We start from the raw sequence: 13,638 nt of genomic DNA, 5'->3' as shown, positions 1-13,638 counted from the left end.
AGGGCCAGCAAAAAATTAAGGGAGAGAATAGGAATAGGATAATAGTTGAAAATGAGAAAACAAAAATACAATAAAGAGAATAAGAGAAACTAACAATCGGACACCAAGACAGAAGGGAGCATAATGAAAGAATGAAAGAAAAGTAGAAAAAGAAAAAAGAAAAAGAAGAAAAAAGTTATGCCAATGGATTGAGAGGAGAAAGAGAGATAAAGCCCAGGCAGGTGGGGAGTCTGGTAAGAGATTTGGGGGAAACTATAGAGGAAAGCAGTAAACTTGGTTATAATGATAAAGTCCCAGTCGTTAAGCAGGGATATCAAGAAAGTCTTGATAGTAGAAGCAAGGATAAAACAAAACAAAGCAAATAACCAAAACAAAACCAAAAACAAGCTAAGCAAGACAAAATTCTTTTATTAAAAAGAGGAAAAAAAAATTTAGTTAAAAAGTTTTTTAAAAAAAATTTTTTTAAAAAGATTATTATAAAATTTAAAAAAGGAAGAAAAAATAGTCTCCCCTTTCTCTTCTTCCTAAGGAAAAAGAGAAAAACTAAACAAACCCACCAACAAAAAACAAACCAAAAAAACCCCAAAACCAAAAAAGTCCAAAACAAAAAAAACAGCAGAAAAAAAGGTAGTCAATCAGGTGAGTTTCTTCTGGACAACTTATGTTGTCTGAGGGTCACTGTTTTTTGTGATTTCAGTTCTCCTGGGAGGTGCTTGTGTATCGCCCCAATGTGAGGAGCTGTCTAGGTTTGCCTCTGGTGTTCTTAGGTAGATGGTTGATCTGAGGCTCTCCGTGGGCCACCTCCTCTTGTCAGCTATTTTGCAACCTTGTAGTTGCCTGGTCTTGCTCCAGAGTCTTCTGTAGAGTCTTTAGGGTGCATTGTGGCTAGTGTAGCCCAGGGTATCACTCCCCTTAGAGGTGTCGCTGTCAGGCGCTCACTCTGTGGGAGTTAGTCTCTGCTCCACCGCCAGCTCCTCAGTCCTTCCCCTGTCCTCTGATTCTAGTCTCCCAGGCTCTGTCCTGCTGCAGCTTCAGATTGATTTCAGCCTGTTGCCTCTTCTGTATGGGCCGTTTCAGCAACCTGGGCTCAGTAGGTTCAATTAAGAACACATTCTGGTGAGCCCTGTGCCTACCCAGCCCCCAGCAGGGGTTTTCAGCGTTTCCTCCAGTTCCCAAACAACAGTCCCTGAGAGTCTTATTCTTGCAAAGTCCTCCTGTGAGCTGCTCTCCCTTCCCCCTCAGGACTGTGCCCTGCCGGGTGTCTGGGGCTTCAGTGAGCGGGACCTGCCCCTTTCCTGTTGGGGGTGGTGCTCCCGGCTGCAGGAGAGGCCAGCAGGCTCCGCCCCTCCCTGCTCAGTTCTGGTTGGCTCCTCGCACCAGGCTCCCCCTCAGACCATCTACTGTGCAGACCCCAATGGCAGGCTCCACTGGTCTGTCTGCACAGTGCATGCCAGGAAGGTGGGAACCAGTTCCGCAATCAAACTCGCAAACTCACAAAGCAACACACAGGCAGAGAGTCTTCCCTGCAGGGTCCCGCTGCCCTTGCTCCAAGGCACCCAGTGGGAGGGGGCCCAAGGTAGCTCCACGCAGCTCTCCACACCTCTGGTCTGAGCAAAGCTGGAGCAGCTTCAAGCTTCACCACGGGGCCCCTCAGCGCTGGTAACAGATCCCAGCCTCTTGGCACTGGGAGCTCAGGGCTGGAGGACACCCTCAGGGCTGGTAGCAAAACCCAGCCTCCCGGCACCGGGACCTCAGGGCGGGAGGGCTCCTCCCTTCCCCTGCGCCACGCAGATTCAGCACTTTCTGGGGCTCAACACAATGCCCCACAGGGAGGCAGAGGGTGCTCAGCACAGTCCTCTTGTCCCTCACCACTTGGGTGCCACAGGCCTTGGGAAAGCCTTCCCTATGGTCGGCACCGCGAGCACCAGACACTGGTGGCAGCCGCCCCTAGAGGCTTTGTTTCCTAGGAAGGTGCTGTCCCCTCTGGGACTCTCCACTCCCCTGGGTCCCTATGCCCTGTGTGCAGGGAGCTCCTTCCCCTCTATGCTCCGGGTGTGGGATTCCCCACTTTTGGATGCCGTCCGCACTCTTGAGAGACAGGAGCTTTGCAGCCTCCAAGTCTCCAGGCTCGGAGCCCAGCACAGGCTTCAGGGGGACTCCCCTTCCTATGCCCCCCCTCTCTTACCTGACTTCGTGATGTTTCTTCAGTGCTCCCTACTCACACTTCGTCCACTCAGGTATGTTTCTCTGTTTTTTTCAAGCTGGTTATGTACGATTTTAGGAGGAAATCAAGACCATGGCTGGGAGCGGGGATGCTGCTGCTTCTCACAAGGCTGCCACCTTCCCTCCGGAATATACATTCTTGATTATGGAATCCTTGTGTGTAATCAGTGATACACAGCAACTCAATATGCCTGGAAGCTTGTGATGATGGACTGCCCTCAGAATCAACTTCCCTAATCAGAGCCTTTTTCCAGCATGTACCTACTTGGTAGTTAATCCCCTGTATTTGTACCAGTCTGTGTATCAAATTCTTCAGCATGGAGCCTACAGACCATGACATACTTAGATTTTAATCTCCCTTGAATATCTTGCAACTTCAGCATGTACCCTTTTCTTGATGTTCAATACCTGAACATGTAAAATCTGTGTATGGAAAAGTTTGAGTAAGGACACACACTGAGAATAAAACACTCTTGAGAAAAAACAGCTTATCCATGGCCTCTCTCGTGTGAATAAATTCAGGCTAAAACCAGGAACATGAATCCTCTGAATATGGAACGAATGACTGCAATTATACTTAAGCATGAATTTAAGAAAATTGGACATTTCTATCCTTGGAATTCTGTAAGTATTAATTTCTTTGTTCCTGGATTACAAGTCATTTGTGCTCCAAATTCCTGTTTTAACATATTCTCTAAGAAAACCACATTGAAGGCTGCACATCACACTTCCGAGAGATTAAACAATGCAACCCAAAACTTATTCCAGCAGTGAAAACACACTTTTCTCAAAACACTTTGAAGGAGCAAGCACCAATGTAGTGACTGAGTGTTCTTTCAGAGAGAAACACATGCATTTCATCCATCTCAAGTGAGTTTTCATCATGGAATTCATATGCATTTGGTAATGTATAGAATGTTGCTAACTTCTCGAGGGTTGTGTCATAAGAGCACCTTTCCTCCAGGAGCTTGTTGCAACATTCATTATTTGGCTAAGTTCTCTAGTGGTGGTTTTGCAAGGTCTTTCTCCTTTGGCCAAATCCCGCTTCGTACACATTTTTTTCATAGTGCTCTTTCCAAGTGTCCACAAAGAGCTGGTGCTTGAAATCCTACAAATGCACTTCTCCCATACTGGTGTGCTCATTGCAATAGCTAGACATTGGTTTCCTGTTATTCCTTTTCAATTACAAGCCTTCTTTCCAGGGCCCTGCCATCTTTGAGGAAATGGCCCAGGGAAGTCCATTTTCGAAAGCTCTTCTTCCTGACATGTATTAAAAGGTAAATGTCTCCTAGGAAGATACCTATTTCTCCATGCTTCATACAGTTTGTAGCAGTTTCAGTTTTAAGCATGTTGGTGGTCTAAACGCTGTTTAACATATGCAGAGAGTGTAACTCTCCAGCACTGAATAGACAACTTAGAGCTTCTTTAGGAAGCTTAAGGCAAATAGACACGAAAGACAACTTTTTCTTCAAGTCCTGCTTTAGGACACATGGAAATGGAAGGGTTTCATCGACAACATGAAGTAATTCATGCTTTAGCTTGTTGCAACCTATGGAAATGAATTTTTGTACATGCTCATCTGAATTTCACTGCAAAATGCCCTTCTGTTTTCTTCCATCTTCTCAAAGCATTCAGTAAGAGTGTGTTTGAGCAAGTTATGCAGTGTGCATTTTCCAAAATTACAAGTCATTTTGGCTCAAAATCTGCGTTTTTCCACATTCTCTAAGGAAACCACATTGAAGGCTGCACATCATGCTTGCAAGAGATTAAACAATGCCACCCAAAACTTATTGCAACAGTGAAAATACACTTTTCAAAAAAGACTTTGAAAGGAGTAAGCACCAATGTGCTGACTGAGTGTTTTTTCAGAGACAAAGACATGCATTTCATCCTTCTGGAGTGAGTTTTCATCCTGGAATTCATATGCATTTGGGACTGTGTAGAATGTTGCTATCTTTTCGAGGGTTCTGTCATAGAAGCACCTTTCGTGGAGGAGCTTGTTGCAAAGTTCGTTATTTGGCTAAGTTCTCTAGTGCTGGTTTTGGAACGTCTTTCTCCTTTAGCCAAATTCTGCTTCTCACCAATTTTTTTTGCAGTGCTCTTCCCAAGGATCCACAAAGAGATGCTGCATGAAATCCTACACATGCACTTCTCTCATAGTGGTGTGCCCGTTTCACTAGCTAGACATTGGTTTCCTGTTATTTGTTTTCAATTACAAGGCTTCTTTTTAGGGTCGTCCCATCTGTGATGTAATAGAGAAGGGAAGTATATTTCTGAAAGCACCTCTGTGGATGTGTTATGAGGTAAATGTCCCCTGGGAAGACCTCTTTCTCCATGCTTCACACAGTTTGTAGCACTTTCCGTTTTAAGCATGTTGGTGGCCTAAAAAGGCTGTTTCACATATGTAGAGTGTGTAACACTCCAGCACCTAATGCACTCCTTAGACCTCCTTTAGGAATCTTAGGGCGAACTGACACGAAAGACATCTTTTTCTTCAAAGTCCTTCTTTTGGACACATGGAAATGGAAGGGTGTCATTGACAACATGAAGTATTTCATGCCTTAGCACACTGCAACCTATAGAAATGAAGTTTTGTACATGCTGGTCTGAATTTCAGTGCAAAATGCCCTTTTCTGTCTTCTTGGAGCATCTCAATGCATTTGGTGTAAGAGCATGTTTCAGCAAGAGTTAAACAGTGTGCGTTTTCGTGGATTACAAGTCATTTGGGCAACAAATCCACGTTTTTCCAATATCTCTAGGAATCCACATTCAAGGCTGCACATCATGCTTACAAGAGATTAAATAATGCAACCCTAAACTTATTCCACCAGTGAAAATACATATTTCTCAAAAGACTTGAAAAAGCAAGCACCAATGTACTGACTCAGTGTTCTTTCAGAGTGAAATCCATGAATTTCATCCTTCTGGAGTGTTTTCATCCTGGAATTCATATGCATTTTGTACTGTGCAGAATGTTGCTATCTGCTCGGGGGTTGTGTCATAGAAGCACCTTTCCTGCAGGAGCTTATTGCCACATTCATTGTTTGGCTAAGTTCTCTAGGGGTGGTTTTGGAAGGTCTTTCAACTTTCGCCCAGTCCCGCTTCGTACGAAATTTTTTCACAGTACTATTTCCAAGTGTCCACAAAGAGCTGCTGCTTGAAATCGTACACACGCACTTCTCCCATACTGGTGTGCTCATTTCACTACCTCGATTTTGGTTTCCTATTATTTCTTTTAAATGACAAGCTTTCTTTCCAGGGTCATCCTGTCTTTGAGGAAATTAACAAGAGAAGTCCATTTTTGAAAGGTGGTCCTCTCTGGGATGTGTTATAAGGTAAACTTCTCCTTGAAAGATGCCTCTTTCTCCATGCTACACACACTTTGTAGCACTTTCAGTTTTAAGCATGTTGGTGCTCTCAAAACTCTGTTTGACATATGTAGAGTGTGTCACTCTCCAGCACTGAATACACAACTTAGAGCTTTCTCAGTGAATAGACACGCAAACACATCTTCTTCTTCAAAGTTCTACTTCAGGGCACTTGGAAATGTAAGGGTTTCATCGAGAACATGAAGTCCATCATGCTTTTGCACTCTGCAACCGATAGAAATCACCTTTTGTACATGCCCATCTTAATTTCACTGCAAAATGTCCTTCTTTCTTGCTTTCTTGAATCTTCTCAATGCATCAGGTGAAAAAGCGTGTTTGAGCAAGAGTTATGCAGTGTGCGTTTTCGTGGATTTCAAGTCATTTGGGATACAAAATTCGCTTTTTTCCACATTGTCTAAGGAAACAACATAGATGGCTGCACATGAGGCTTGCAAGAGATGAAACTGCATCCCAAAACTTATTCCCCTGGTCAAAATACACGTTTCTACAAAGACTTTGAAGGAGCAAGCAAAAACCTAGTGGCTGAGTGTTCTTTCAGAGAGAAACACATGCATTTCATCCTTCTGGAGGGAGTTTTCTTCCTGGAATTCATATGCATTTTGTACAGTGCAGAATGTTGCTATGTGCTCGGGGGTTGTGTCATAGAAGCACCTTTCCTGCAGGAGCTTAATACAGCATTCATTATTTGGCTAAGTTCTCTAGGGGTGGTTTTGGAAGGTCTTTGAACTTTGGCCAAATCCCACTTTGTACGAAATTTTTTCACAGTGCTGTTTCCAAGTGTCCACAAAGAGCTGCTGTTTGAAATCCTACACATGCACGTCTTCCATACTGGTGTGCTCTTTTCACTACCTTTTTGGGAGCCGGTGACATGTCTGGACATGGTACATGCCACCTGAGTGTCTGGAGTCAGGGACTCGACCCTCCCCACAATGACCCTTGATATTGAGATCCCTATACGTGTCTGGACATGGTCCACGTAGCCTGAAGCTCTGGAGCCAAGGACTCAACCCTCCCCGCAGGTTTCTGTGGGGAGCCGAAATTAAGATTGTTACAAAGGTCTGAGCTCATGCAGGAGGTAGGATTTTTACGCTGACAGTGTGCTTGTGCAGCCTGGGAAGAACTACCTTGTATCACCCTCACTTTCTTACAAGTTGTTTGTAACTCACTATATAATAAAGGTGTTGAAGCCATTTGAGGCTGCACCTCATTGGAGGGCAGCCCTCCTGATCCCATAACTGTGTTTGTCTCTAATTCCCACCGCTCAAACTCAGGTTTGTTCATCTTTCAGGCTGGTTCCTGACAAGTGGCGCCTGAACCCGGACCTGAGTACTCGAGACGCAACTGAAGATAAGGTGAGGAACTCCTCTATAGGTAAGTGGTGCACACCAGAAGAACTGAGGTAAGAGGAGCATTTTTGTTTTATAGTCAGGAGTAAAATAAGATGGGGTAATCTAGTTCAACAGAGGCTTTTTGCTCAAATGTTGCATTCTATGTTAAGAACAAGAGGAGCAAAGGTTTCTGAAGAACAGATTTTAAAGTTTTTAAAGTTTATAGAGACAGTCTGTCATTGGTTTCCTTAAGAAGATACAGTTAATATAAAAGTAAGGGAAAAGGAAGAGGTAATTGCTACAGCTGTGGCAAGTCAGGGCATTTCAGTAAGGAATGTCGAAATAGGAATAAGAGCAATGAACAAGTAAAATGACCAGGATTCTGCCCAAGATGTAAAAGAGTAAAGCATTGGGCTAATATGTGCAGGTCAAAAATTGACATAAATGTCAAACCCTTACAGCAGTCAGAAAACTACAAGAGGGGGCAGCCTCAAACCCCTCAAACAATTGGGGCCATGTCAGTCTACCCACCCCAGGATTACCAGGGACCGAACAGGGACTACAGGACTTATATAGAGCCACACCAGGAAGCACTGGATTGGACCTCGGTCCCACCGCCGGTACGTATTAACACCTGAGATGGGACCCCAAGCTATACCCCCAGGGGTATACTGGCCTCTGCCAAGAAACACTGTAGGCCTCTTATTAGGATGTAGTGGGTTAACAATGAAGGGATTTCAAGTTTTTCCAGGCGTCATAGATCCTGTCTATACTGAGGAGTTAAAGATCATGTGTATAGCTCCTCTTAATATCATTACATTAACCCCTGAAATGAAAATCGTACAATTGATATTATTACCCTTTAAGAAGATAGGAAAAGTTTTACCTCAACAGGAGAGGGGAAATCATGGCTTTGGCTCTTCTAATAGAGCCTACTGGATTCAAACAGTGGGGTCTGAGAGACCTGAAAGGGAACTGCTGATTAATGGTAAGAAATTTAATGGATTGCTGGATACAGGAGCTGATGTTTCAGTAATTAGTCAGTTATACTGGCCACCCCAGTGGCCTGTGAAACTTGCTATGACTTCTTTATAGGGAATTGGACAGACTCAATCTCCATTGCAAAGCACACAGATTCTTACATGGCAAGATGCAGAGGGAAAGTGGTAAATTTCAACCTTATGTATTGCCTTTTCTGCCATGTAATTTGTGGGGCCGAGATGTTCCCAAAGATATGGGAGTGTTATTGTATAGCCCAAATACTAAGGTAACTAATCATATGTTAGACCAAGGTTACATGCCAGGGGAGGGACTAGGCAAATATGGGCAGGGGATAGAACAACCCATTCCCTACAAAGGCCAACTGACAAAACAAGGTCTTGGCTATGATTCAAATTTGTCCTGAAGGTCACTGCTATTTCCGCCTCCCTTACAGCTGACCCTATTACCTGGACATCTGACAATCCTGTATGGGTGGAGCAGTGGCCTTTAACAGAGGAAAAAATCTGAGCAGCCCAGCAATTGGTGCAGGAACAATTAGCTCAGGGGCATATTGAGGAATCTAATCATCCTTGGAATACACCTATATTTGTCATTAAGAAAAAATCTGGGAAGTGGAGGCTATTGCAGGATTTAAGAGCAGTAAATAAGACTATGGAAATTACGGGGCCTTTACAACCAGGTTTGCCCTCTCTGGTGGCCATTCCTACAGGATACCATTTAATAGTGTTAGACTTGAAAGACTGCTTTTTCACCATCCCATTCTACCTTGCAGATTGTAAAAGATTTGCCTTCAGTGTTCCTTCAACCAATTTTAAGGAACCAATGCAGAGATATCACTGGAGAGTTTCGCCCCAGGGCATGGCGAATAGTCCCACATTGTGTCAAAAATTTGTGGCTACAGCTATTAAAGAGATTTGAAAGATACATCCAGAAGCCTATGTAATCCATTATATGGATGATGTTTTAGTGGCTTATCATGATCTAGAAAACTTAAAAGTGATTTACTCAGAGTTAGAACTTCAACTAAATAGATTTGGCCTTGTCATAGCCCCCAAAAAGGTTCAACAGACCACGCTTTATAATTACTTGGGGAAATTGATAGAAGGGTGGAAAGTAAGGCCACAAAAATTTCAGTTCAGAACAGACAATCTATCCACCTTGAATGATTTCCAAAAATTTTGGGGGGACATTAATTGGATAAGGCCTTCATTAGGCTTAACCATGAGTGAATTAAAACCACTCTTTGACATACTCTGTGGCAACTCTGACCCCCATAGTTCTCGAGAGTTAACCATTGAGGGGCAACGGGCTCTAGAGATGGCAGAGAAGGCTATCTCACAACAACAAGTAATTAGAGTTGATTACACAAAAGCCTGGCAACTAATCATCTTACCTACAAATTATTTGCCTACTGGGTTGTTTTGGCAAGAAGCTCCAATAGAATGGATTCATTTATCTTCCTCCAGAAAAAAAGTTATCACACCTTATGCCACATCAGTGGCCCAATTAATATTGCAGGGTAGAAAAAGAGCTATAGAGCTGTTTGGGAAACAGTCTGCCACTATTATTGTGCCTTACACTTCTGTGCAGCAATAGTGGTTGTGGCAAAACGAAACTTTATGGTAGATCACTTTTGCAGATTACAGTGGACAGATCGACTGCCATTATCCATCAAACAAATTATTACAATTATTTATTCAAAACCCTGTGATATTTCCAAAAATTATCTCTAAAGAACCTCTGTCTAATTCTCTTTTAGTGTTTACTGATGGGTCAATGTCTGGAATTGCCAACTATGTCATCAATAATCAGGGCCATACACTGAATACTAAAGAAACCTCTGCACAGAGTAGAGTTGGTAGCTGTCATTGCAGTATTTAAATGCTTGCAAGATGTAAAATTTAATTTGTACACAGATTCTAAATACATCGTATCTATCATTCAAGGTTTGGAGATGGCTACCCCGACTGACAGAGATCCCTCTGCAGTCATAACTGCTCTCTTGTCTTTGCAGCAACTGATTCAGCAACGAACCTCACCCTGTTTTGTGGGACATATCAGAGCTCACTCAATCCTCCCTGGACCTTTAACAGAAGGAAATGCACAAGCAGACATGTTGACTCGTAGCACTTTCTTAGTTATTTCCTCTATTGAACAAGCACGAGCCTCACATGCTCTGCATCATCAAAATGCTTCAGGTTTAAGAAAACAATTTAACATTACTCATGAAGCCGCCCGACAAATAGTAAAGGAATGTCAAAAGTGTCTTGAGCATATGCCCCTCGCACCTCAGTATGGTGTTAATCCACGGGGATGGCTCCCAGGACATATTTGGCAAATGGATGTTACTCATATAGCTGAATTCAGTCGCCAATCATTTGTGCATGTCACAGTGGCTACTTATTCTGGATTTTTAGTGGCAACCGCACGTACTGGGGAAAATACAAAACAGGTTATTTGCCATGTATTATCATGTTTTGCCATCTTGGGCATTCCAAAAATTATAAAAACTGACAATGGGCCTGCACATGCCAGCAAAACTTTTCCAGAGTTTTGTGCAACTTTCCAAATTACTCATATCCCAGGCATTCCTTATAATCCTCAGGGCCAGGGAATAATTGAGTGAGCCCACAGGACCCTAAAGGCTCAAATTGCAAAAGTAAAGAAGGGAGAATATACCTGCCATTCTCCTAGTAATATACTTAATCTCTCTTTATTTACCCTTAATTTTCTAAATTTGGATGCAGAAGGTTTCTCAGCAGCTGAGCGGCATTGGAGACCCCCCCAGTGGAAAATATGCTGAGGTTAAGTGGAGAGATCCACTCACCAATGAATGGAATGGACCGGATCCCGTGCTTATCTGGGGGCTGGGTCATGTTTGTGTGTTTCCTAGGAATCAGAACAGACCTAGGTGGTTACCGGAGCACCTGGTAAAACATCATGGAGCCGATCGATCTAACTGGCAGAATGAAGAAGCTGAATATTCACAATCCTAGCCTGTACCCCCGGAGAAGACCCCTGAGAGCAAGAGGGGCTCAAGAGGCAGCTGTGCCGACATGGGACCAGACTAAGAAACCATATAGTCACTATGAATGGGGGCGGGATAGGGTTAAAAACCATCTTATGGGGATACGGAGTCAAGACAATGTATCTATTGATGTTACATGCTGATATAAATGATATAGAGTCTGCTCCTCTAGATACCTCACCTGCAGACTTAGCAAAAGAACTGTTTGACAAGTTTTCTGATATTATCTCTAGACATAGTTTATCTTCATTATTCTATTCTGGTATTGTGTTGTTGACTATAGTGTTAATATTCCTATGTTTATTCCCAGTCTGTGTCCAAGCAGAAACACAAAGCCTCTCAGAGCTGCAGACAGGAGTCCACTGGCTCAAATTAAAAACTAAAGAAGGGGGAGATGTTGGGAGTTAGTGACGTGTCTGGACATGGTCCACGCCACCTGAGGGTCTGGAGTCAGGGACTCGATCGTCCTCACAATGAACCTTGATATTGAGAGCCCACTACGTGTCTGAGCATGGTCCACGTAGCCTGAGGCTCTGGAGCCAAGGACTCAACCCTCCAAGCAGATTTCTGTCGGGAGCCAAAATAAAGATAGTTACAAAGGTCTGAGATCATGCAGGAGGCAGGATGTTTGCACTGAAAGTGTGTTTGTGCAGCCTGGGAAGAACGACTTTGTATAACCCTCACTTTCTTACCAGTTGTTTGTTACTCACTATATAATAAAGGTGTTGAAGCCATTTGAGGCTACACCTCATTGGAGGGGAGCCCGCCTGATCCCATAACTGTGTTTGTCTCTAACTCCCACCACTCGAACTCAGGTTTGATCGTCTTTCAGGCTGGTTGCTGACACTACCTGGATTTTGGTTTCCTCTTATTTCTTTGAAATGACAAGCCGTCTTTCAAGGGTCATCCCATCTTTGGGGAAATTGAAAAGTCCATTTTTGAAAGGTCCTCTTCTCTGGGATGTGTTATAAGGCAAACTTCTCCTTGAAAGATGCCTCTTTCTCCATGCTACACACACTTTGTAGCAGTTTCAGTTTTAAGCATGTTGGTGCTCTCAAAACGCTGTGTAACATATGTAGAGTGTGTCACTCTCCACCACTGAATACACAACGTAGAGCTCCTTGTGCAGAACGACACACAAACACAACGTATACTTCAAAGTTTTACTTCAGGGTACTTGGAAATGTAAGGGTTTCATCGAGAACATGAAGACAATCATGCTTTTGCACTCTGCAACCAATAGAAATGACCTTTTGTACATGCCCGTCTGAATTTGACTGCAAAAGGCCCTTCTTCCTTGATTTCTTCAATCTTCTCAATGCATTAGGTGAAAGAGCATGTTTGAGCAAGAGTTATGAAGTGTGCGTTTTCCAAGATTTCTAGTCATTTGGGATACAAAATCCGCCTTTTTCCACATTGTCTGAGGAAACAAAATAGATGGCTGCCCATGAGGCTTGCTAGAGATGAAACTGCATCCCAAAACTTATTCCACCGGTGAAAATACACATTTCTACAAACACTTTGAAGGAGCAAGCAAAAACCTAGTGGCTGAGTGTTCTTTCAGAGAGAAACACATGCATTTCATCCTTCTGGAGTGTTTTCATCCTGGAATTCATATGCATTTTGTACAGTGCAGAGTGTTGCTATCTGCTCGGGGGTTGTGTCATAGCAGCACCTTTCCTGCAGGAGCTTTTTGCAACATTCATTGTTTGGCTAAGTTCTCTAGGGATGGTTTTGGAAGGTCTTTCAAATTTGAACAAATCCTGCCTCGTACGAAATTTTTTTACACTGCTGTTTCGAAGTGTTGACAATGAGCTACTGCTTGAAATCCTACACATGCACTTCTCCCATACTGGTGTGTTCGGTTCACTCCCTGGATTTTGGTTTCCTCTCATTTCTTTGAAATGACAAGCCTTATTTCCAGGGTCATCCCATCTTTGGGCAAATTGACAAGAGAAGTCCATTTTTGAAAGGTCCTCTTCTCTGGGATGTGTTATAAACTAAACGTCTCCTAGAAAGATGCCTCTTTCTCCATGTTACACATACTTTGTAGCAGTTTTAGTTTTAAGCATGTTTGTGCTCTCAAAACGCTGTGTAACATATGTAGACTGTGTCACTCTTCAGCAAAGGAGACACAACTGAGAGCTCCTTCGGCGAATAGACACGCAAGGACATCTTTTTCTAGAAAGTGCTACATCAGGGCAATTGGAAATGTAAGGGTTTCATCAAAACACGAAGTCAATCATGCTGTCGCACTCTGCAACCGATAGAAATGACCTTTTATACATGCCTGTATGAGTTTCACTGTAAAATGCCCTACGTTCCTGCTTTCCTATATCTACTCAATGCATTAGGTGAAAGAGCATGATTGAGCAAGTGTTATGCAGTGTGCGTTTTCCTGAATTGCAAGTCATTTGCAATACAAAATCTGCCGATTTCCACATTGTCTAAGAAAACAACATAGATGGCTGCACATGAGGCTTGCAAGAGTGGAAAGTGCATCCCAAAACTTATTCCACTGGTGAAAATACACGTTTCTACAAAGACTTTGAAGGAGCAAGCAAAAACCTAGTGCCTGAGTGTTCTTTCAGAGAGAAACACATGCATTTCATCCTTCTGAAGGGAGTTTCCATCCTAAAATTCATATGCATTTTGTACTCTGCAGAAT

At 43.1% G+C, this 13,638-nt stretch overlaps 1 long non-coding RNA gene across 3 annotated transcripts in view; it reads left to right on the top strand.

Moving 5' to 3' along the window:
- Window positions 1-11,863, top strand: part of LOC107540625 (uncharacterized) — a 38,636-nt gene extending 26,773 nt beyond the window's left edge. Inside the window, exons 4-7 of one of the 3 annotated variants that reach the window (XR_015716197.1) lie at window positions 2,746-2,847; window positions 6,901-6,964; window positions 7,402-7,560; window positions 10,836-11,863. This is a non-coding gene — a long non-coding RNA (uncharacterized LOC107540625). The other 2 variants (XR_015716199.1, XR_015716201.1) reach the window with 2 other exon arrangements.
- Window positions 11,864-13,638: the final 1,775 nt, after the last annotated feature.

This window comes from Miniopterus natalensis, chromosome 20 (genome assembly GCF_054644295.1).
Source record: "Miniopterus natalensis isolate mMinNat1 chromosome 20, mMinNat1.hap1, whole genome shotgun sequence".
NCBI lineage: Eukaryota > Metazoa > Chordata > Mammalia > Chiroptera > Miniopteridae > Miniopterus > Miniopterus natalensis.
This window is presented reverse-complemented; position numbering and strand designations above follow the sequence as displayed.